Source organism: Prosopis cineraria, unplaced genomic scaffold (genome assembly GCF_029017545.1).
Source record: "Prosopis cineraria cultivar Desert tree isolate PC_DT_omini unplaced genomic scaffold, ASM2901754v1 PC8, whole genome shotgun sequence".
Taxonomy (NCBI): Eukaryota; Viridiplantae; Streptophyta; class Magnoliopsida; order Fabales; family Fabaceae; genus Prosopis; species Prosopis cineraria.
Window position 1 is genome coordinate 24,620,762 of NW_026555339.1, and position 26,883 is coordinate 24,647,644.

The following is a 26,883-nucleotide window of genomic DNA, read 5'->3' on the forward strand; positions in this document are numbered from 1 at the left end:
ATTTTAAAGATTGCTTTAAATTTAATTGATCTTAACTATATCATAATTACAATTACAAAAAGTATACAAAAAAAAATATCATGTGCATTAAAAAAAATTTTTATTTAAAAGTTAATAAGAAATATTATTGTGATATTTATAAATTTTAGTTAGCAATTAGCTTGTGCTTTGTAAGTGCCAATAGCTAGCACTAAAGAATTTATTTTCACCAAATAACATCTTATATTATGAACAATTGTTAACTATTATTATTTATTTAATATTTTTTATTTTTTCACGCTCCATGCATCACACCGCCACATACTAGTTTTAAGAAAAGAAGTGCAGACTTTTTCATCACCTTCCGTGCGCAGACTTGTCAACATTAAAAGTTGTCCAAATTAAATTGTGAAAAACACGTCATCCCATTTATTGAATTAATTCCATTATCATTTTTGAGAGAGCTCCTCCTCAATTTTTGTATTATATGGATGGATAAGATACAATGCAGTGTATAACAAACTATATTCAATTGAGTACTTTTTATTAAAAAAAAAAACTTTTTCATCTTGATGTTGCCACCTAATGTATCTGTAATTTTTTTTTTTGAACTCAGTTATTCGCTGCCTTGAACTTCTTGAAAACCTCTTAAACGGCGATCTCTTGCCTGTGTGCTAACTTTCCCTGCATTTCAACATATGCGAGAAGAATGATATATTCTTTCATAGCATGATTACTTCAAATGCTGTTATCTTGACGTCAGGTGAGTTTAGTATCTTATACACAGGTCCAAAGCCTCCTCCAATTTTGTTCTCTGATGAGAAGTTATCAATTGCAATAGCTAATGTTGAAAAGTCAAGTAATGGTAGAGAAATGAGAACAAGGAGTGAAGTGAAATTGAATAAAAAGAACAAGAAAAATATAAACAGTGGGAATAAAATATTTAAATAAAAACAATAGACTAGATCTTTGTATTTGTTGCTCGGGTCTTGGGAATTTTTTTTATAATATCAGCATATGCATTAAAACATAAAATTTAGATGCCTTAATATAATATAGTATGAAGTAATTACAGGGAAAAAATGAAAGTCATTTATGTGAAACTTACAAAATTATAAATAATATCCTTATATCACTCTTTTTCTTTATTCAAACAAAACATAATTTAAAAAGTTTTAATTATTCTCAAAAAAGAAAATTCTTGATTAATGAGTCATAATATTAAACCATGCTCTAAAAAAAATTTGATAGACAAATACCTGCAAGTAATAAAAAACATTTTTTTTCAAAATTTTTACATGCTTTAATTTTTTTAACAAAATAAAAGTTAAACATAACAAAAAAATTATTGTAAAGAAAGTGAGAAATTAAAAAATGATTAAATTTTAAAAAGGCAATTGTTGGTTCCATGATACTTTTAATTGTAATGTTTCATGAACAGTAAAATTTATTATATTTACTAATATCAATTATTTGTCATAAATAGATTCGAAGATGAACAGTTTTAACTAATTATTTAATATAAAAAATTAATTTATAAATTCTTATAGACGACGGTAAAGCCATATACAAGTAAGGGTGGGCATATTACACATGACATGCCCCCTCACTTGGAGAAATTATATATAATGGGTACAAAATTTTGGATTTTGTACCTATCTTTTCAATATATTGTATATTAAATCCATTTTATTCTTTCTCTAAACTTAAATCTAAATTTTTCAACTTTTTAACTCAAATATAATAATACAATAAATCTATATAATTCAATTTTTTTATTAAATTAGTTTTAACATTATTAATTTTTTAAAAGAAAATTACTCTACTACTTATTTTTTTAATTTTAAATTAAGTTTCTATAATTTATTTTGACTTAAATTGAAAAAAAAACTAAATTTTTTCAGGGCGTTTAGGGGATGGGTGTTTAAGTGCTTATCTTGTGCCGGTCACTCCCAAACTTCAGGGCGTGACAATTATATGTTATTCAAATAACATAATAATTTAAACTATGATTAGGTTGTCAATGAGATTCACTCATCTTGAAAAAAGAGTTAATTTCTCACTCGTCTAGAGAAAAAGGATAGGTTTATATTATATATTATTCAAATAATATAACAATTAAAAATATGATTGGTTTGCCAATGAGATTCACTCCTCTAGAAATAAGAGTTAATCTCTATGATGAATCAAATTTTGAATCCTTGCTAGGAAAAATACCTACAATTACTAATAACCAACCGTGTATCAAACAAAATTACTTCCAATGGAAAAAATACCTACACAATAATAATAGTAAAAAAAGATTCCGTTGCCTCAATTTCAATTGCAATGTACATGAGTAATTAAATAATAATAGTTTGAGCCATATATTAAGTAGTAAAAATATAAATTAATATTAAAAAAATTGATAGTTATTTTAAGAAGGGTGACTAAGTCGAAGCAATATTTTCTGGGGCAACTAAGTTTCATGCCTACACCAAATTTCATTTTAACGAGGTTGTAAATATTATATTCAAAATAAAAGAAAAATAATATATGCTTGAAAAAAGTAAAAAAAAAACGATGCATTTTGATGGCCAAAAAAAAAATGATATGCATATTCACTCAAAGATATCTCCCTAATGATGCATGGCTAATGATGTTGTCCCTGAACATATAATGTATGTGTGTGAAGTGCGTGTAAGGCCATCACAACAATTTGGATCCTTTTTTTTTTTGCCATGAAATAAAATAATTAAATTGAGTCATGCATTGTAAAGTTAAAAAAGATATAAAGTGAGTTTAAAGTAGAGTTGAGAAAACAGGTTGGCTATTGATGGGCTCAGGCCTAAAAAAACCAACTCTTTTAAGCTCGAGTTCCCTTTAAGACCCTGATATATGAAACCCAGCCCTCGACATAGTGGGCTTAGGATTGGCCCTGCAGGCTCCAGGCTTTTTTAACTATTTTTATTTTTTTAAATTTTTTTAATTAAATAAAAAATTACTTCATTCTAATATAATACCCAATTAAGAAAGGTACGAAAAAACTAACTAAATAATATCAAAATGAACTAAAAATACAATTAATTATAATATCACTTTGTTCTTCTGAGACATATATGGTCGGATGCTAAATGTAAGCATCTCTCCTATTGCAGATTCGATCATTGATTTACCATATTATAAGGAATTAGCTCATTCTACTAAACTTACTCGTTGCAATATCATTTTTGTTTCACACTATTTTGATTAATCATCAAATATATGTTTATTAGAGTTTTTCTATATGATTAAAGACTATTTTTCCCCTATACTTTTTTTCTGAGGAGTGTTGGGCACCCTATATTACTGAAGAATGGGGCAACATTTTTCTTAAATAATTTTTTTCAGGAACAAAATTGCCTTTCCATCAAATGCCTATCATTTTCTTTATTCTATGCTAACATGGAATAATTGTAGGCCCACACACAAGTGGCAACAAAGTATTTTGAATCATTGTGACTATCATTTGATGTGGGGAAAAGATGTTAGAAGTGCAGAAACCATGCTTGTTTTTAGTAGCAGAACAATTGCAAAATGGGTCAGAAACTTGCTATTAATGTGCATGGGTCTTGTAACTATTCCATATATGTCATCAGATGATGAAGAAGATAACAAGTCTCCAAAAAAATGATAATTTACCTTTTAGTATAAGGTACTCAGTACTTCTCAAAAATAAAAAGTTTAGGGGGAAAAATAATCTTTAACCATTTTTCCATATTACACACACTTTTCTTATTAGTAGAATAAGTTAAATGATATATATTTATTTAAATTATAAAAATAAATTTCAAACTTATTTAAAATCAATTTAATAAATTCACCAACTGGTTATGTCCACTTTCTACACTGAGAGGGGGGAAAATTACTGTAGCACTCTCTTGTACAATTGTCTAATACTTTAAGACAATTTGTATGAGCGGCCTTACTTTGTATTTTATATTTTGTGAATAAATGAGTGGAATAAAAAAAATAATTTTTGTTAACTATAACACTTGAACTGTTAGAAAAAATCAAGCTAATCATGAAGATTTTGTTAGAAAAAATTGTCTTTAGTTTTTATATAAATTATGATTCCAAATAGCTTATCAAAACAATTTTTTTATATCTCTCATATGCGTTTAACTTAAATACTTAAATAATTATTATCATAAGATAGAGTCAAATTTGTGGACCTTGCAAATAGGGCTGTTTTAATAAGATCTTTATTATCAACCAATGTTCATCTTATACTTTTTATTGTCAGTCACTTATTCCACGCACGAGTGTTGTTTGGGTTCAAACAAGTGTACCGTGTTAAGAAGGTTGTTTCAAAAAGTCATGTTTTCAAATATCAATGGGAGTGTAGACTCACGCCATGCTTTTAGGGGGTCATGAAGTCTTTTCCATGATTTTTTTTTTCTTGAGTCAAGTCTACCTAGGCATTGTTTAATTTTTTGTGGTATTTAAAATTATCACTTTTAATAAAATAAAAAAGCAACCACATACTAAATTCTTCTATTGTTAAACACTTGGAAGAAGTGTTTTTGGGTTTAGTTGACTTATGTCGCGTTTGAAGGATTGCGTTAGAAAATCATATTCTTACTCTACAGTCAGCTTTTTTGGGTTCCAATTTTATATTATAAAAAGAAAGAAGAATTCTTTCCTTTCAATGAAACTAATCACTATCTACTAAACATAATAAGCACCAAAAGTGTTTGACTTATGGAAAGAAAATCAAGAATTCTATGTGTAACCTCCCTGAGATTAATCGCAATTGACTCCAAATTATGGCAATCTAAAATTTAACCCTAAAAAATTACCAAATTGTAAAGTTATATATCAAAATTCTTTTAAAGGAATCCTAATTTCAACAATTCAAATTTTAAATATTATTTAATAAATCCATATCAGAGTTTTTGAAAGTAAAGCGGAAGTTTGAAAATTAATTGGGACCCAAACTTATAAGTTTTAAAACTCAAAAATAGATTTTATGCAGAAAGTGTCACGTTCATCGTGGCGCATTGCACGAAATTTTAACAGCATTAATGCTGTCATTTGACAACACGAAAAGCAAACTTCCAATGCATCCCAAATGTCCATCCAATGTCTGATTGAGGTGGTTTTGGTGTCCACACAGAACTTTCTTTTAGCTCTAACTAATGGCAATAATTTCACACTCAAAGTCATTTTCTATAAAAAGTTAGACATCAAAACCCATTATAACCACTTTTTCACAAAATTTTTCAAATGGGGTGTCCCAACTCAACCACACATGTCAATAGCTCACACTAACCATTCGACTACACTCAATAGACTCTTGCAGACTCATGTAACGCACCACACACAATCAAAAACGCTTATCTCATAAAATCACCACTCAACCCCGATTTTCACAAAACATAAAAGGGGAGGAAATGTTGCATAAAATCAACAATTTTATTTCAAATTTCTCAAAATACATATATTTCTACTTGCACAAGTATTTTGACCCTATCCATGAGTTCACAACCAAAACTCACTAACGCAGGGTACAAAATACACTAGTTATACACAAAATCATGCAAGTAGTACATGAATCATGTTAAATAATCCTAGTTGGCAATTACATTAACAAATACACATGAAAATAATAAAAGAGAGGCATATAAAGGATTATTCCACAATCCTAAGCCTCTGTATGTTTTTCTCGACTCAAATCCGATGAGCTAGGTCCTGAAAATATTAGAATTGAGGGGTGAGTACAACCACTCAGTAACCAAGTTTCACTTAACCCATACAGTTGCATATCAATTCTAAATAGATGCAATTAGGAAAATAAGCACAAATAACACATAACACTCGGCCATGTTTCACAAAACTAACAATCATGTGATCGAGTTTGCCCACAAAATACTATATCATGTTATTTAGCAAAACATAATACAAGGTTGCAAAAATAACAACCATGCGCCCTCAACAAATGTCGGACCACAAAATTAACAACCATGTGGTCAGACTTATATGCATGGTCATATGCTAACCTTATATCCTCCTATTACCTCTCACATGAAACTGGTGGCTATCACGTGGCTACATCCTTCACGGACTAACCCAGCCTTCCACTTGTGAGGAGCTATCAGGCCAGGGTGAACTCACTTATTTATGTAATTTGATTTTCCCCCAATGCTAATAACCATGAGATGTCGTACCTCTAATCTAGCCTCCTCATAAATCAGTAGAGACTAGTTAGGTTTGAGTCCCTTATAGAACAATTGGGATAATCTCAAATCAACCATGAGACAAAAGCTACTTTTTGATTCCAACAGTTAGTGCCAATGCTAGTTCCTGATGTTAATGATCACTGTCAATATCACGTGGATTTCAACAAATCTACTCCTCTCCCTAAGCGAACTCTCGTCAATGATCGTGCTATGCACATTTCTCACATAATGTGCATTTTAACAATCAATTCATAATACATGATCTCACATAGCTCAATACTCCACAATTCAACACATAATATCACAATTTTTTATCTATAGTAATAAATCATAATCAATTTCATAAAACACCAATGATGATAAAATTAAGGCTTTCTTTCCAAAAACCATTTTGAAAATCAAACACTTTGCCAATATGTATCATTAATTTAACTCATAATTTATATTTCATAAACACAATTAACATTCAACTATAAAGATTAAGTTTCTCCCAGTTAACTCAAAACTTTGAGAAGTCAAAGGTTTATCCCTCACTATACTAATTTCTCAAAGCTTTAGCAAGCTCGAATGGCGCCAAAAACAAACCTCTTTATACCCATACTATAAGAATTTCATCATTATCTAACTTTTGAAGCTTTATCAACATATAACTCCAAACACTCTATTTTTATTAACTCATAATCACTACTCATTCATACCCAATGGGCTCATTAAATTCCATTAATACACCTTATCATTAATAACACCTCAAACCATCATTAATGCACATTAACCTCTTCCAACTACCATATTTATATTATTTTTTAGATATTAAATGCTCTCATGGACTAACCACTTTCAAAATCATCAATGTGGTGTTCCAATACGTTAAACAACTCTCACTATATTTATTTTAACCAATGAAAATTGGACCCATACTCCTATAGACTGAAAATCCATCTCCCAACTCAAATCCTACCATAAATCATTATAAATGTCATGCCCTAAAAATAGAGGGTGATCGGCATGGGTGTGAACCACTCACACATTCCCGTAAGCCTCAAAATGAACATTTATTTCATTTTACAAAAGAAAAGAACAAAATTTAATCAAATCACATGAGAATCAAAATAACTCTTTTAAACTCATTATCATAAGAAAGTGTCGACGTTTTTGTAAAAATTTTAGCAGAACCTCCCCTGTAACTAGGATCTCCTGAAAATTCTACAATACAATATAATATCAATCAGGAGCTTTGCTCCTTCCAGCCAACAAACAATATATATCAAAATAAAAACTTAGCTATAGGCTACGTGGAGCGCCTAACCTTACTTTCAAAACAAAATACATCAGTTCAAATATTTACATCAAACGGAGATAATGCGAGGTAAAATTTCACCTAGAACAGTGGCATGCCCTTCAGATGTCAACAGTAGAACCAGCATTAGCTAATGAATCTGAAACCAAAATAAATTTTTAGTAAATAACATCCCAACAATAAATAGTTAATATGTATGGAATGAAGGTTTAAAATAATTATGTACGCTAGAGACGGCAATTTTCGTAAACAATATTCAATAAACTTCAGCATAAAAGGGCTCTGTGTAATTTTAAATAAAATCTTGATTCATTAAAGTATTATGTCAACCGTCATTATCCTTTAATTTCAATAAAGCAAATAACTGCATTAAATAATTATAAATTTCACTAATCAAAACTAGTGAAAAAATAGATTCATTAAATAATTAAAAATTCATAATTATAGGGACTTATCGGAACACGTAACAAACGTGAACACACAGTCCACGAGAGTAAATAACCAAACGTGGCTTATGCCATGAAAACAAACGTGGACACACAGTCCACGAGGGTAAGTAACCAAATGCGTCCTAAGCCACGAAACAAACGTGAACACACAGTCCACAAGGGTAATACTAACCAAACGCGATTTGAAGTCACGAAACAAACGTGAGTACAAGACTCACGAATAATAAACGTGAGAACAAAGCTCACGAAAATCAACCTAACTAATCATTTACTATGGCGCCAAGGGTTATCGAAACTGCCGCTAGCAGCCAGTGTTCTGTATAAAGTTCCCTTCAAATTCATTTTCAAACATGCGAGAAAATCATTACTTTCAAAATAAAATTTTCTCTTCTCAATATCAAACTCGCATGAACTGTTTTCCGTAGCAATTCAATAATGAAATTCCATAATTGAAATTCAAACTTGTATTTATTGAGTAACTAACATTTCAAATTTGATAAAGCTAATTTCACAAAATAAAGTAATTTTTATCAATAAAATCTCAAACAATCACGTTATTACTATTAGCATGATTTGTAGAAAAATGTAATATTTTAGCAAAGGAGATTTTAATTGAAAAAAATCAGTTAGGATGCTATCCACTTACCTGAAATTTCCATAATTCAAGGATTCTCCTTTTCATATCAGTTAAATTTCTCCTCCTTCAAATACCCTATAAATTAAATTAAGATTTTTAAATAAACTATCTATAATTTCAATTATTCCCTCCCAACATCTCTACTATCAAATTTTGCTATAGTAAATTTGAAATTTTAAGAAAAAACTTTACACAAAATCCTCCAAAAGTCATGGCTCAATACTCCACTAAAAAAGCATCTCCCTTTTATTTTTTTTTAAACTCAACCAACTTCTTCCTCTTATATTCTATTTTCCAAAATTTCTTAATATATAAATAAATAAGTAAATCAGCTTCCTAACTTCAATCTCTCCATTGAATAAATCAATCTTAACTTAAGAAAATTAAAACACCAACATGACAGCACTAAATCATTAAAGCATCAACATGACAACACTAAATCAAAATTTCAGCTTCAATTTAATTTCCATCCTTCTCATACAGTCAGGACAGCAACAACCAAAAGGAGAAATTGAAACCTCAATTATCCATTCAGTCATTCACGCACAAAAATCATGTGAAATAAGTGAGCTCAAGACTTTTTGCCTCCATTAATATTAGCATAGACAGTGAGGAAGGAATGATAGCGGGTGCAGGAGAAGAGTGTCAGCAACAAGAATGAAAATTTAACAACATTTATTTACTAAATCCTTCACTCAAGCATTATTACAAACGCCTTAGGAGCATTACTCAAATTTCAATTCACAATAAGCCTTTCCATATTAACTTTCTCATCAACATTTAACCTAACATCCCAATAAAGTTATATAAAGTGTCAACCAAATCAAATCAGCTCCTTAATTTCTCAAGAGATCCACAACAGCAATAAGAAAAAAGAACAAAGGCAGAATCTTCGATTACAAGAGGAGAAACAAGAAGCTTACCATACGCATGTGCAACGGCCAGAACTGAGGAGAAAGAGAGGTTTGAGACGACACACAGACCCACGCCAACACTAAACAAGGGAAGAGCAGAGTAGGACGACAGCGAAGCTAGAAGATCTAAAACTACTTATCTGTACGCACACACGGACGTCCAGCTGATGAAGAGAAGAAAAGAAAAGATATGAACACGCATGCACCTCTCCCACAAAGCTGCAGTAGCCACCCTTGAGCCAGCACGTGACTGGAACTGAAGACGGGAAAGAGAAGAGAAGAGCTCCGACCAGTTGCGCCGCGAGGAAGAAAAAGACTGAGAACTCTTTCAGCCACAAAACAACGAAAATCAGAGTAGAAACTCAGCAGACAGCAAACGGGCGAACAGCAAAAATGAAATAGTGAAACAAGAGTCACACCGATGGTGAAGAGAAGAACAAGCCGGAGGTGAGGAGGAAGGGTTCGATGGTGACAAGAAAGGAGTAATCTAAAGTCGGTGAAGAAGAGACGAGAATGCTCTGTTTTTCAGTCACACAAGATAGAAAATCTAATAAAAAATATTTGGAACAATTATATGAAAGAGCAATAGAAAATCATAAGAGAGGGCATAAAAAATTACCAAAAAGAACATAAAATTTTCCTATAATTAAAAATAAAAATAAAATAAAATAAAATCAAACTTAATAAAAAAAATTATTCAAATAAAATATCCTTTGGGAGAATTTTTTTTATCCCAATTAAAATTTAGGGCCATGACAATAAATGAGGGAGAGAAAAGAAGAATGAGGCTTAGATTATTGACCTTGGGTGTTTGGGAGCTTCAAAACGTCAACAATGGAAGCCAAAACTGTGCCCTAGTAGAGCCTAAGTCAAGCTCTTCATTTCCTTCTTCTTCTCTCTTCTGTTTTCTTGCATAGACGCGATTTAATTTATCAAAAATTTTACCCGTACTCCGCAGCGCACTCTGCCCTTCGCCGCGGTACATGGTACAAAGGAGTCCATTACATTTAAATTGCCTTTGTGCGTCATAGCGGACCAACCACGCGCTACAACGTGTGGCACAGAGAATAATTCTTCACTTTTTCTTCCTCTTTCCTTGCCCGAGTAACCCGCCATCAATCCAGACCCACTTTTAGGGCTAAAATCACAACAATTATGCTAAGTAAATCCCTCTGACCATACACCTCATTAACTCGCTAATTACCTTCACTGGGTTAATAAACTAAGATTAAATTTTTTCAGATGTTACACTATGCATGTTTGGTATATCGAAAAAATGTTCTTTATAAAAGAAAGAAAAAAGCTATCAAAAAAGAATAGGATAAATAAGTACATTTCTTTTTTTTTTAAGGAAAAAATTAACTTATTCGACAATGCATAAGTGAAGTATGGCAAGTGAAGGCAATTAGATATATGATAAGGAAATGATTTTTAAAATTAGGTTTGATATAAGTGAATCATTAGGCCTAAATTGAGTTAAATTCTAATCATTGGCCCAAATATTTTAATTAAAAAATTTTGGGAGGCACATTGAACTTGTGTCCAATTATATAATATTGATATAAAGTGTTATATTTAAAAATAAAAGAAAGATAATATATTCTTAAAAAATAAAAATAAATAAGGGAAAACTAATTTGCTAGTCCTTGTGGTTTTATCAAAGTTTGAATTAGGCCCCTCTAATTTTTTCTCTATTGGGTCCTTAATTATAATTCACTTTCTGTTAGTGGTAATAGTCCTTGTGTTAATTTTTTTTCCTCTTGCCGATGTGATTCAAAGTTAGAGTCCAGATTGTGCAAATGCACAATTACTATGGAAAAATTTTGTCTATGTGCGATGCTTTTCAATTCCACGTCATCCTATGCATGCATTAACAGTGTCAGGAGCATTGATTAACGGAGGGACTAAAGCCTCCAACTGTATGAACTATAAGGATCTAATAAAGAGGAAAAAAAATGAAAGGACTTGATTCAAAATTAGATAAAGTTATAAAGATGATAGACAAATTTTTCGAACAAGTTAGTATGATGCATTCATCGGTCAAAATATCAGCACAATGATGCATCGTTAAAGCCTCTCGTCTCTAAACATATGTATTTGGAAGTGTGTGCATGGCCATGACAACAATTTGGTTCCTTTTTTGTTTCCGTGTATTAAATGTTACGTTAGAAGTGATGTACGGCTAGTTTTTTTCCCCCCTTTTGCTGTTAAATATACTTTTTTACATAAGCAAGAGAAAATTAATTTAATAAATTCACCAACTCATTATGTCCCTCTTCATTACTCCAAGAGGAGGAGAAAAATACTGTAGCATTGTCTCCTATAATTGCCGAATTATTCAAAAAAAATAGCACCAACTGTCCCGTGCGTTGCACAGGAAGCATTTACTAAGATAGTAATACTTCAAACATGTATCTTCCATGCAATTAGATAATAAAAAGATTCAATAGATCAATAATTGATTCTACAATATATTAGGTTTGTCATTCGCTAAGTGAAAATATCAAGGATAGAATGAAATTAAGGAGAAAGCACATAGAACTAATAAATTTTCAGAGCTTACAACTAAATTCATAACAACAGCTAATGCATAACAACATTACATGAAAATTTACCCTTTATGTGAAAAGGTACTTGGTATGTGTATATTTGAAGAGAATTAGTCCATTTATATAATCTGGTATTACTATATACTATATATCAGATAGTGGATGATGCATTTATCCTTTGAAAAGAAGTTGACAGACATGGAGTTAGGGAATTATCTTTAAGTAATCATGACAAGAAAAAACTTAAATAGAAAAAAAATTAATAATGGATTAAAGCTAATAATACAATGACACGATACCAGTCTTGCTAAAATGAGAACTCGAAAATCTTAGACATATAGATCTTTACTTACATATAATAACAACCTAGAAGCTATAACAAAGTTTTATTAATTGAATTAAGGTTCAAATTTAATTACTATATATAAGAATTAAACATCATTAGAATGGTGATCTTCTAATAACTATCACAGAGCAAAAGAAATTACTGATGACTAACTACAATTTTTTAAAAGACAATTCGACCAAATAATATTTACATAAGCCAACAGTAAAATAATTAATTGAAACAACAAAATACTTAAAGATAAACATGGTTTAGCAGAAGTCAAGAATGGATCAACATTATTGTAGAATGACAAAGAAGAAATAGAATGAGGTCGAACATGGTCAGTAGGTGATGATTCATCAAAAACTAGTAGGCTTACACTAGAATAATGACCAGAATTGCTTAACCTTGGAGATGAGATTTTCCACATCATCATTACTTGATCCCAAGACTTCTCAAGTATAAAAAGTTAAAAACAACATTAATTGACCATAGACAACTTTAAAGCATGCATGAACTTAAACGTGATTGGAGTTGGTCTTAGGATGAGTTCTGTATCTACTTGGATTAGTGGCACATTAAGATGTATCATTCAAACCAAATTTATCCTTCAATACTAATCCTTCAGCATCAGTTGGCAAATAGAAAAGATCTGAACCAGTCCCATTACTTTGATTTCAAATTCGTGACTCTATCTGTTAGATAGTGTTTGCTTAATGGTGTAGATTGCTGATTGTAGTCCTCAAAAGAACAGAGTGAACTTCTAAGCTTGATAACACTTGTTTGCAAATTAACAGCTCCTATATAATACATGTAGGAAGTAATTAATTATGAAACTAACTTGTTTTGGGCCAAAAAAAAAATTACTAATGAGTAATGACTAACTACTATTTCTATTAGAGAGCAAAAGAATAATTTATTGACACAGGAACTTACTTTAAGACAAAATGGCTTTAGTAGTAGATGGGAAAGGTTTAACATTAGTGTATAATGAGGGAGAAGAATCTGAATGAGGTTCAACATGTTCTACAGGTGATGATTCATTAAAAACTGGTTTGACTTACACCAGGAAAATGCCCAGAACTGGTTAACCTTGGAATTCTGATTTTTTTCTAATTCATCAATACAAGAGAGAACAAATTTGGTGGTTTAAGGACCACCTCATTCTTTTGATCACTATATGATAAATGCCAGCTCAAAAATTCTCAAATCCAAAAATATGGAATAAAAATATATTTAATTTTTGCAATCATTTAAAAAAAAAAAACACGTAACCATATCATCTTCGGAAGCCCTAACATTTGAATCATCACATAAGCAAAGTTCATAGGAAATTTGAAATATTTTAATTATAGTCTACTGTATAAATCAAAATGTAAAATTCAAGGGGAGGGGATGTTGTAGGCTTTATAACGAAGGTTGATCCTCCATGAAGTAGGAAGGTTGATCCTTTCATAGGTGCTTGATTCTTCCTCTTTTGTCACTACATCTTTTTAAAGGATATACGAGCATAATTCTTGCAACGACCGTAAGGAGGCTCCAAGACAGCAAACCCCAGACACATAATTCTTCCTCTTTGATTCTTCTACTAACTTTCACATAATTATTCCAAAATCTAAGTATATTGTAATGACAGTGAGGTGGCTCCAAACAGCATAATTCTTCCTCTTTGATTCTTTCACTAACTTTCACATAATTCTTCAAATATCTAAGCATCTTGTAATGCCCATCAGGTGGCCCCCAGATAGCAAATCCCATCTTCAACATGTAACAACTTAGGTTAAATAAAATGCAATAGTGAGTCAAAAAAAGAATTGATATAATTATTTATTGATAAAATTGGTATAAAAATGAAATTGATGATAGCAATGTATCCTCTTAGCTTGTAGATTCAATAGCATATATGTAGCCACTATAGACTGGATCATCAGTGGCTTGGTAAGTCAGAACTTTTGAAGGAACCCTCTCATACCAATACAATTAAGAGTGCTTCACAACTCCTGAAATTAAGTTAAACAAAGTTATTCAAGCAAGAGAGTGAGATGCACCAAATCTACATGCTACCAATGTGATAATCAAGAAAATGTTGTGGAGAACAAAGAGAATTATATCATCCAAAAAAGATTCAGATCATGTCAATATTCACTCTAAGAATGACTCTCTTAGGTCTTTCCTAACTAAATCTATCCAAGAAATTATCATTCTCCAACTTCCATTAACCGATCTAGGAACTTTATTGCGACCACTTTATTTGAATGTCTAACATTTGCAATTCAAATATAGCTAGTCCAAGAACTGTATAAAAGTGCAAATAATTTTTTCTAACAGTGTACAAGAGGGAAAATTTTCCTTACAACAAATTTACTGTCAAAGATGCTATACAAAAACCTTTGATATATTAACAATTGAGAATGCTGCAAGAAACATTAGTTGATGGCATCATCTCTCATTCCAAATAAGCATTTAAACTTCTAAGTTCAGTTACTCAATATATATCATTAGTTGATGAATTCAACTTCTATCCAAAAGATATGATAACTGAACAAACATGGCTTATTCTTCTATAGTAAGAATTCTTAAATTCAACTCATATGCACAAAATTGATAGGGCCAAGGAATGATAATAAATCTCTCAAGAAGCACAATAAATCACACAAATGAGATAAAAAGTTACAGCTACTGATAATATCTAAAAGTAAAATGACTGACCATCTCATTTGCGTGGGGGCAAAGTATAGTCACAATTTAGGGAGGACAAAAATATTACTTAATGATCAGCTCTTCTTAACAACAGCCCAATGAATTTGGGAACACACCATACACATTAGAGTCAGCTACAATTGTTGCCGACCAAATACTGCATAAAATATAATGGACTGATAGCATAATCTATGCTTTCAAAATCAATGAGAAAATCCTAAATCTCTCAGATAGGAAAAATCTAGTGAGGATAAGTAAATAATGAGACAACATATGAAAAGAACACGAAGAAAATCATAAACTATCCAACAAAGAAGAATAGAACAGTAACATTTCATGTTAGCAAGGATTGGACACGGCTCAGAAAGGATACTAAATCTCTCCAGAAGCACACAAAATCACACAACTCAGATATCAAACTTAATACAAAATCATAACAGCTACAATACCTAATACATGCCATAAAAATATCTAAAAGGCTTGATACAACATATATCAAACATTAGGTTGCAAAAACATCTGAACCATGTCACATGCATAACAGCAAAATCTATACAGAAAGAGAAAGTAATGGAATGGGAAGTAAAGAATCCTAAGAAATAGGAATTGGCTAAAGAGTTAGCCAAAAAGCTTTAAAGAGAAAGGTGAGGCTTCAAAAGAATGGAGACACACTGCAAGCATTTTTACATGTTTGTCACTCCAAAATCTTGAAGAAAATACTGACAAACCAAAAAACTTTTACACAACTAACCAACAAAAAAGATGTCCTGATTAAGCTTGATAAAAATGTAGCAAGTAAAGTAATATTTACAAAATATACATTTACAAAAAAAGAAAAAAGAAAAAAAAGAAACACATCATTTGAAATCTGTTATGCTAAAAATATATAAAAAAAAATCAAAACTGAAATAAAAACAATGCAATATAATGCAAATGCAAATGCAAAAATGTCTTCCTTAGTTAAATTACTCAGATAAATATATTCTATGATTAATTGCAACCATCACACGTGTGTTTGTTAAAAAGAACCAGTAATAGATCTTCTATAACTAAGTGAATGAGATCTCTTTTGAGAAGAACATTCTACAAAACAAAAAGGCTAGCGAAAGTAAGAATCATCACTAAGAAAAGATCACATGTAGGCTATGCAAATCACCATTCCATGATGTCTGGATTCATTTCTAATAGAGAAAGAGACTACAATAAATATCCCACGCTACCTTGACTACTTAGGCATATACACAGTAGGAAAGGTGGAAAAAAGAAAAAAAAAAAGAAAACTCCCATGTCTGAAATACTGTTGAGCACATGTCTTCCAAGATTTCTTGGTCATACATGAAGTAATACCAAACAGACAAAGATAAAGTAAGATAATTAACCAATGGTCAATGATTCTCCTAAGAAAAGTTATTGACAGAATTAGTACACAAACAGCAACACCAAACAGGTAACCCACACGTTTTGAATCTTGGAAGACAAAATAAACTTACAAAAAGGCTAGAAGTCTTGAGCACCAATTAGCCATTGGTCATCATGCACACAAAAACAAAAAAACAAAAAACAAAAATCTGACAACCCGCACGTTCATTTCTTTTGAAATGCAATAAAACATACTAAACCAACACGATTGGTAAACCTACTTTTAACACAAAAGAAATGAAGCATGATCCTCATATCTTGAAAACTTCAGACCCTCTTGCTTTGTATATAGACAAGACAGGAAAGAGTCATTACCAACAATGTACTATGCCATTGTACTAAATCATAGAAATCAAAAATCGTTATAAAGGATAACAGCCTAACTGGTCAATTTTGGGCTACAATACTAATGAATACAGAATATTAGAAATTGGTAAAAAGAACAAATGGGAAGTAATCTTCTCCCTACCATAAATATCACAGTATAAATAAAGGAAAAAAAAATTCAGTAAATAAAGTATAGATTAGTTCTTAAAACATAAATATACTAACGTATGCTACATTTTGTTTGTGTTGGAATACAGAGTTATAACACAAATATTCATTCTTTGAAGATTAACACATTAGCCTAGTTAGTTCCTTATCTTTGGACACAGTATAACTCAACCCTTAATAATGCCAAGTAATTCTGACATGATTACAATATATAAATACCAGATAAATTTTAAATTAAAGGGTCATAGTAAATTAAAGTATCTTAGTATCCGCATAATCATACTTTAATATAACAAACATATCCTTACTCAAAAAGGATAAGGAACTAATTTCTGCACAATTACTTGGCAATGGTCTAAACAAATATATAAACATGAAGACATTGCAAGTAAAGAGGTAATACCAATAAAATACCCGTGCAACAAAATTACTCAAGAAGATATAGATGGTGATGTAATGTTAAGCACATTTATATTATAAAAAAAATGTTCTTTCTTTTCTGCAAAAGTTGGTTAGGGCCTTCTAAACCACAGTAGTAATAAAGTGCTATGTAAAAAGAATATCCTATGCCAACACATAATACCCCCTAACACTGAAACTTGTAAAGTCAAATTGCTAAGAAATTCAAAACACTATTGAATATAAAAATTGATTTTACAGAGTGGTGTAAATTTGATCTCTAAAAAAAATCAAGAAATAACCAAAAAATAAAATATAATTATTATATATGGTATAGTACAAGTAAACCACAATTAATTACTGGAAGAGATCAACCATATTCTAAAAGCATTGATGATAGTGTTACTTAAATAAAAATCAACCTTGATTTATATGCACTTTTGTGGTCCACACGTCACTTTTGCTTCAAATAGGTGTCTACAGAGGATACCATAGACTGAAACACATGTTGCTACTAGAAGAAAAAAATGAGAAAAAAAATCTTGTGGCAGATCATACAAATCACCATTCCATGATTTCGATAATAAATTTAGCATGACAGAGAAAAAGTTTGAAATAAATATAATAGAATCAGATGACTACTAAGACATGGTCACTACAGAGAAAAAGGAAGAGAAGAAAACACATGTGACAGTAACTATTGAACATAAAAACAAACTTTAGAAAGCACAGAGTACACTTGATCTCTAAAAAAATCAAGAAATAACTAAAAAATGGAATATAATTAATTCTATATGGTATAGTAAATGTATACCACAATCAATTGCTGAAAGAGATCAACCATATTCTAAAAGCATTAATGATAGTGTTACCTAAATAAAAATCAAGCTTGATTTATATGCACTATCATGGTCCACACAACACTTTTGCTCCAAATAAGTGTCTAAGAGGCTACCGTAGACTAAAAAACATGCTGCTATTAGAAGAAAAAGAAAACTAAAAAAAATCTTGTGGCAGATCATATAAATCACCATTCCACAATTTCACCAATAAAGCATGACAGAGAAAAAGAATGTAATAAATATAATAGAAAATGTAATAAATATAATAGAATTGTATGACTACTAAGGCATGGTCCTGGCAGGAAAAAAAAAAAAAGGAGAAGAAAACATGTGACAGTAACACACTAACACTATTAAAAAAAAAAAGGAAAGATTTACTTGTCATACATCATGAAATACCAAGAGGGCAGTGAAAAAGGCAAAACAGATTGAGAACAAAAAGAGCAACATAAATTAGATTACCCCAACATTTTGAATCTGAACTTACAAAAAAAAAAAAAAAACAAAGAAAAAACACAAAGAAAAAAATATACAAAAATAGTTACCCATTGATCAATACATTTACTAAGATACAAACCGTAAAAGTTAGAAAGCAACATGACATAGAGAACCCACACAATTGCTTATGCTTCTTCAACCAAAAAGATGAATGAATCATGGGGTTCATGTATATAACTACCTACTAAGAGTGTAATCTCAAGTTTAGAGTTTGAAAGAAAAATAATAAATGAGGAATTTGTGTCATATAGCTGTATATGAATAGCTTCAAAATACAAGAGTAAAACAGCCTAGATGAACCAATATATGGCTTGAAATTTATTTATACCAAACTGACCTTGTATGAATAAAGAAAAGAAACAAACTGTAGTAGCAGAATTTTAAATTAAATGGCATTCTTTGGATCTCGTAGAATCAAAACTCTTCAATAAGTGAACCAAATTTATGGCATTTAAAGGTGAAGAAGAAAGAACCAAAACTACCCATAACTTTGATTAATACTTTAAAATGTGCTTAAGCACCTAATACATAATTGTTCAGGAGGCGGGAGGGCTAGAAGTCCTCAACAATTGGGGACAAACAGTATTCTTAGAAAAGATAGCCCCAAAGATACCAAAAAAAAAAAAATTAACGTTAGCATTGTTCCATGACATGTCACAAACAAAAGGACCTAGAACTATAGAGGTAGGTTGCTCCAAGCAACTACTCTCATGCTAAGTTGGTGAGAACAAAAGAAAATTTCAGAACAAACTTTGATGCCCCCTAACCAAACCAAACTGAAGCATACAGAAAACAAAACACTATTGACTTATTGAAACTGACACAAACAAAATAAGCTAACACATAGAATTATGCTCAGTTCTCAGCTCACCTGAACACCAACACAAAACGAAAAATAGCAACCTGCACCATTGCCTCAACTGCTACTCACTTGAAATGTTGCATCTCCTCAAAAAGTTTTCACTGCATTTGATCTCTTTCTTGAGTTTTCATCCGCCTCCTTACTTTCCTCTTTAGAGATCAAGAGCTTCAATAATGAAAATTGAAATTGAGTATACATGAGAGTGGATGAAAGATGTTGATGCTCATATATCTAATATTATGTCTGCATTGTTGCTATTCTGATCAACTACCATAGGATGAGAAGCATAGCTTCTCTAACACAAGTAGAGAACAATAAAAAAGCAGAAAACATTAAACCACAAACACAAAAAGGCATTCCAACTCAGATGTAATAATTTTTAAAAATATGCCACGGGCCAATTCATGGTTCAAGCAAATAATGATATATAAAAGAGGAATTATGTTGCATACTCACATCAATATTGTCATCATCAGCAAATTGTAGAAGTTCCTTGTCATGCTCTTTCAAGAACTCACAAAATTCCAGGTCTTATGTTGAAAAATTCAATTAACTTCTGTTCATTATTGCCTTCTGCTCCTTCAAGAAGTTTGTTGAACTTTGATTTAATTCTTTCTAGGCAAGCTGTGAATACTTCGATCATAACTTCAAGATATGAAGCATGAAAACTAGGAGCAATGTGATAGGTGATATTTATTACACACTTTTCTTAAGTATTTAGGATCACATTTCATAATAGAAAACTCTTACTAATACAAAAAACTTTGAGACTGCGTATTTCGGAGCGCTTAGGGAAAAAGCACTACAAAAATTAGAGACGGAACCTACCGGAATGCTTTTTTCAGTAAGCGCTCCTAAATTTTCAAGAGTCTTATGTTTAGGAGTGATCTATAAAAGAGTACTTCCAATTGAAAATAATTAATAACAAAAAAATTTATTATATGCCTCTAAGAGCATTCCTAAAAGTGTAACGTTTCAGAGCGCTCTTTCATTGAGTTTTCCAAAATTGAATTGAAATTTAAAAAAAAAAAAATTAGTCTAACATTTCGAAGCACTCAAAAGAAAAGAACTTCAAAATAAAATTTAAAAAATATAAAAAAAATAGAGGCTGACAATTAGGAGCGCTTGAGGTAGAGCGCTCCTAAATATTATGCATTTGAGAGCGCTCAAATCTGGAGCACTCTGAAATGATATTAAAAAAAAATAAAAACAATTAGTATTACCTTTGGGAGCGCTCAAAGAAAGAGCGCACCTCTAACCTTTCAGAGCACTCAATATATAAGCACTCTGAAAGGCATCAGTTTTTTTTTGGACAGAGAAAGGCTTCAGTTTTTAAAATAAGAATTTCTGCCTTTCTATTCTGCAGACTCGCGACCCCCCCTTTTAGTTTTGCAGACTCGCGACCCTCTCGACCCTTTCTTCACACAGACCTCCGAACGCCGCTGAAAAGCTGGAAGATCAACAAAAAATCACCAATCTGTTGCAATGAGCCATTGCACCGCCTTTCCCATTCGTCGTCGTCTCCCATAAGCTCGCAGATCTACATCACCGTCACCAATCTGAACATCCTGTTGCCGCTGCCCTCCAAAACTCGCTCCTTCTCACTACCGAGTCACTCCTTCTCGCCGAGCCGCTACTGTCACTCCTTCTCGTTGTCGCACGTTGAGCCACTACCATCCCGCCTCCTCGCTGCTGCAGGCCGAATCACTGATCGCCGCAGAGTCGCCTACTACAGGTTTTCTTAATAAGAAATTATATATAAATGTTATATATATATATAAACAACAACAACAACAAACCTTTATCCCACTAGGTGAGATTGGCTATATGAATTACAAGACATCATTGTGCTCTATCATTTATCAAACTTTTAAAAATATTATTAATTAAGAGATCGCGTTCAATAACTTTGATTATATATATATATATATATATAATAATATTAATAATTTAGGGTTAACAAAATATAGATAAATTTTGTTGATAGTTTTTTTTTTTTGCATTAGTCTTATATTAGTTAATTTTTATTTTAATTTTTTTGTTAGGCTGTGATAATAACAATAACAATAAGAACAAACTTTTATCCCACTAGGTGAGATTGGCTATATGGATTACAAGACATCATTGTGCTCTATCATTTATCAAACTTTTAAAAATATTATTAATTAAGAGATCGCGTTCAATAACTCTGATTATATATATATATATATATAATAATATTAATAATTTAGGGTTAACAAAATATAGATAAATTTTGTTGATAGTTATTTTTTTTTGCATTAGTCTTATATTAGTTAATTTTTATTTTAATTTTTTTTTGTTAGGCTGTGATAATAACATGTATTTATAATTGTAATAATAACACATTCTTATATACTAATTTGCATGTCAATAAACACACACTTATGCATTAATTTTGTTGTGATAATGACAATAGAAGCTAAGTGTGATAATAGCAATTTGTCATTATAGTTAATTTTACTATAACATTATATTATTCTCACTTTAGTTCTAATTGGATGTAGTTATTATTGAAGAATAGGAAGTTGAAATTTAAGAGAGGAAAATCTTACTTTAATTTTTTTAGGATGTTCCATTGTTAGGAGGGATTTTGTCAATGTTTATTTTTTAAAATTCTAATTTTTTGTTTCTTCAATTTCTATGACTATATTAGTGATATGGATCGTAAGTGAATATTGACTAATCGACTATCTAGAAAATATTGGGATGGTGTGGACGAGTTTATTGAGTTTGCATTTTATCGTGATCAAGACACCCATAGAGTCATATGTCCTTGTTTAAAATGCTGCTGTAGAAAAAGAGTGAGGCCAATAGAATTGAAAGATCATTTAATATGTAATGGGATTAATCCAACTTAAATTTGTTGGACGGTGCATGAGGAGACAAGGAATAATGCAAATGATTGGAAGGATAATGTGAGCTGTTCAACATTTGATTATGATAGAGCGACATATAATGTTGACTATCTTGATGAAATGATTGATATAATTGAATTAGGGACTGTCCTAATATGTTTAAGAGGTTGAAGAGTGATGCTAATAAATCATTGTACCTCAGTTGTAAGAAATTCACAAAATTATCAGTTGTTCTAAAATTGTACAACCTAAAAGCAGCGAATGGATGGAGCGATAAGAGTTTCACAAATTTGCTTGAACTCTTATATGAGATGTTAGTAGAGTACAACAAGCTTCCACCTATTACTTATGAGGCTAAAAAAGTTCTATGTTTTATTGGGATGAGCTACGAAAAGATTCATGCATGTCCAAATGATTGTATCTTCTTTTAGAAAGAGTATTCAACCTTAAATAATTATCCAAAATGCAATGCATCACGATATAAGAGAAATCGATGTAGCCCGATAAAGGCATTATGGTGTTTTCTAATCATACTAAGATTTAGATGCCTATACAGCATTCTAGAAGATGCTAAATACTTAATATGGCATGCTAACGAGAGAATTAAGGATGGCAAGCTACGACACCCTACAGATTCTCCTTAATGGAAAAAGTTTGATTTTATGTACCTTGAGTTTGGGAAAGAAGATATAAACTTATGCTTTACACTAGCCACTAATAGAATGAACCCTCATGGCATGCAAAGTAGTATTTGCAGTACATTGCTGGTCATTTTGATTATCTATAAGCTCGCTCCAGCATTGTGCATGAAGCGCAAGTTTATGATGCTACCATTGTTGATTTTTGGGCCTTAACAACCAGGAAATGATATAGATGTGTACTTAGCTTCATTGATTGAAAATCTAAAGATATTATGAAAGATAGGTGTGGAGGTTTATGATGGGTATAGAGAAGAACATTTCATCCTATGAGAAATGTTGTTTTGCACCATAAATGACTTTCCTACTTATAGCAATTTGTTAGGATATAGTACCAAAGGACGAGATGCATGTCCTGTTTGTGAGGAACACACTTGTTCAGTGCAATTGGAACATTGTAGGAAGAATGTCTTTTTTGGTCATCGACGACTTTTGCCACAAACACATTATTACCGACGGTTGAAGAAGGCCTTCAACGGCCACTTAGAGAAGTAGTAAAGAAGCCAATCAAAGTTAAAGAAAAGTTGTCAAAAGGATCTACCTCTATAACTAAAGTAGGGAAGATCGGCATAGAGTCTATTTAGCTAAAATATCCTCATCAAAATGCACTTGAAGTGACTATGCAGACAACATTTAAAAATAAGATCCGTGGAGTAGAATTTAAAAAGGAGATTTATGGTGAAATGATTAGCAAAAAATTAGCGGCTGAAAATATTAATGAGATTTTGACCAAAGATTGGCTACAAACCACACAAATTAGTTTATACATTAGGTACTTTCTAAATTTTATTGTTTATTGTGGTATTTATTTAATTTTAGTTGTGAATGATTCTATTTTTTTTCATTTTAGGTACTTGTATCATACTTTTGTGGTGCCGGGCTCATTGATAACAAAATTTTCATTTATTAGCCCTCACAACACTAGTACCTATAGTGTTTAATACCATTCTCAAAAGATTACTGATGCATTCAAAGCCAAAGGCAAAAGAAACATGTTATTTTTAGCTCCTCACGTTCTAGGGTAAATTCTTATTGTTGTTTATCTTTAAATTTAGTTAATATTTTAGTTAATGAAATATTTTGTTTTTTTCAAGCAACATTGGGTGCTTGTTTGTATCAATTCATTCGTCCCTATAATTTATTATCTTGACTCATTAAGAAATAGTGACTTTAAGAACTATAAATTTATGAGGATATTATTTAATTAGTAAGTTTTTAATTATGTATTCTTTATATATGTTTATTATAACAATTAGTTTTTACTTGGTATGCTGAATCATTATATTATAGGGTTGTAGTATGTTATTGAGGTGGTGAAGGTCTCCCTCCAAACATCGAAAGGCATGATCCTATTGAGTTTTATTCATGGAAAAGAATAAAGATTTGTATTATTTTCTTAATAAAACAAGCTTGTATGTATCTAAATGATTGTTTGATTGCTATTTTATGTTTGGTATTCTGAATATGCTGTTCTGGATTGATATAGAATTTTTAAAAAATTCTGAAACATCCAACTTACAGGGGAGACTCTATCAAATTTTTGACAGCAAATACTTATATTATGTATATAACTTCATCCCTAAAGTATTTTAAATTAAGTTGAAATTTATTTCTACCATATTTTAATAATGACATCTTTTATTTTTTTATAGGTACCTACACAATTACAAGGTTGGGAGTGCGGATACTATGTTATGGAGTTTATAAGAGAAGTAATCACACAACAAGAGTTGATCATTCCTAAAAATGTAAGTCAAAAGCTTTGAAATTAATGAAATATAATGTTAATTACTTATATATTGCTTTCATATTTTGTATAGTATTTTGTTGGAGCAAAATCTTCACATTTTACTACGGATAGAGCAAATAGAAGATTTAGTTGAAGAATGGTCAAAATATATTATTGGCTGTTTGTGATAGAAAGTTAGATTTCAATGTTAGAAAAATACAAATAATTTCATTTTATAAGCTTGTTAGAAATTTAAGTAGCTAGTTAGGAAATTGAAATTGTTGTTTTAATTTCAAGTTCTTTCCTTATATATAAATTTTTATGTTGATATTATTTCTAAATTAGTTTTTGATATTGTGATTATTAGTTATTGTAAAAGAGACGTAAGGGAGAAATTTTGAAAAATATATTTAAAAAAATAAATACAATCTGTGAAAGCGCTCTTCAAATTAGTGCTCTTGTATAGTAGACATACAGGAGCGCTCATTATAAGAGCGACATATTCATGAGCGCTCTCGTATGCCTACTATATAGAAGTGCTCATTTGAAAAGCGCTCCAATATGCTGATGATAGAATACATTTGTTATCCACTTTTATTTGTCAATTAAGACCCTTATATTAATATTTTATCATCTCAAAGTGCATTCATTGCATTAGATTTGGAAAATTGCCTAACTTTTTAGGTTCAGTGCACTAGGGGTATTTTGGTCCAAAAAATAAACTTTTGAAAAAATGTACAAGAAAAACCCATTTTTCTCTTCCTTCTCTCTACACTAGATTTTCATACAGCCACCATTTCTTCCTCTTTTAACCATCAAATCCACTCAATTTGTCCACAATTCTTCTCCTCTTTCAAGGTCAAATCAACCCCAAGCAACTAGAAGGAGATTTGAAGCTCAATCCAACAAGAAGCATGGGACATGTGCCACGGCCTAGTTGTGTTCATAAAGGAAGCAAAGTACTCTTGATGTTTTCGAACTAGAGTCTTTATGAAATCTTAGGGGAGAGTTGATGGAAGAGGAGTTTAAAGTCTTCACTTGGCTAAGCTCAACTATTTCTTCATCTTGTTTCAATTCCATTATAATACTATGATTATTGTTGATTATGGTTCAATTTGACTTTAGTTACATGGTTGTTTGTAATTTTGTAATGTTGAAACAAAATTGTTAAGTTGAATTTCATGACCTATATGCTTCTGGAATTTCGTCCACTCTATGAATTTGCATGGTAATATGTGATTTCAATGAGTGAATGTCTTGTATTAGCCTAGCATGTAATTGTGTGGTGAATATTTGATGGGTTGCTTAAGTTTTCATAGTTTTAAACTTAGGTACAGCTTTGGGCAGTGGCATTTGGGAATGAGTTTTAGCTAAACACTTGGTTAATTTTAGAGTTAAGTTAATAAAGTTACCTAAGAGGCTTGTAATAGCATTTAGGAAATTGAATTAGTGAAGCTAGGATACTTAAGATAATTGTCTTAAGTAAATGTATTTTTCAGCCAAGGAAGAAGAGTTGAGTGAGCTGCCATGTTTAATTAGAAATTAGGATTCTTCCATTAGCAACACCTTAAGGTTTCTACTTAAATTGGGAAGCCACTTAATTCATAGTTAGGTTTAGTTTACTTGTTTAATTCACTAGATAATTAGGTTAGCAATTAGTTAATCAACTTCAAACTTTGGGTGATTTATTTCACTAGATAGCTTTAAATTAGACTTAAAATTATTCCTTGAAAGATGACCTAAGGTCGGTCTTATATTGTATTAGGAGTAGCTTTAATTTAATTTTGATGACAAGCGACAATCCCTATTAGCTGACATACAGGAGCACTCTTTAACTGAGCGCTCCTATAGGCTAACATATGAAAGCGCTCTTCAAATGAGCACTCTTATATATCTATTGCCTCCGTAAATTATTCTTTTACATACAAGAGTGTGTTTCTATAAGCACTCTTGTATCTCATACATACAGGAGCATTCTTTTAAGCACTTTTGTATATTCCGGAGCGCTCAAT

At 31.0% G+C, this 26,883-nt stretch overlaps 3 long non-coding RNA genes across 5 annotated transcripts; 1 reads left to right on the forward strand and 2 right to left on the reverse strand.

Annotated features, from left to right (window-relative positions):
• Nucleotides 1-5,415: 5,415 nt before the first annotated feature.
• Nucleotides 5,416-9,997, reverse strand: LOC129318801 (uncharacterized). 2 transcript variants are annotated; one of them, XR_008595315.1, is made up of 4 exons: nt 9,486-9,997; nt 8,572-8,637; nt 7,558-7,615; nt 5,416-5,691 (listed from the first exon to the last, which is right to left on the reverse strand). It is a non-coding gene; the product is annotated as an uncharacterized LOC129318801 (long non-coding RNA). The 2 variants fall into 2 exon arrangements; XR_008595314.1 differs by lacking the exon at nt 8,572-8,637.
• Nucleotides 9,998-13,605: 3,608 nt separating this feature from the next.
• On the reverse strand, nt 13,606-20,965 carry LOC129317929 (uncharacterized). Of its 2 annotated transcripts, none has more exons than XR_008595100.1 (3): nt 20,025-20,965; nt 19,578-19,733; nt 13,606-14,353 (listed from the first exon to the last, which is right to left on the reverse strand). It is a non-coding gene; the product is annotated as an uncharacterized LOC129317929 (long non-coding RNA). The 2 variants fall into 2 exon arrangements; XR_008595101.1 differs by having other exon boundaries at nt 13,606-15,210.
• Nucleotides 20,966-21,162: 197 nt separating this feature from the next.
• On the forward strand, nt 21,163-26,072 carry LOC129317930 (uncharacterized). Its single transcript, XR_008595102.1, has 3 exons — nt 21,163-21,303; nt 24,795-24,890; nt 25,730-26,072. It is a non-coding gene; the product is annotated as an uncharacterized LOC129317930 (long non-coding RNA).
• Nucleotides 26,073-26,883: the final 811 nt, after the last annotated feature.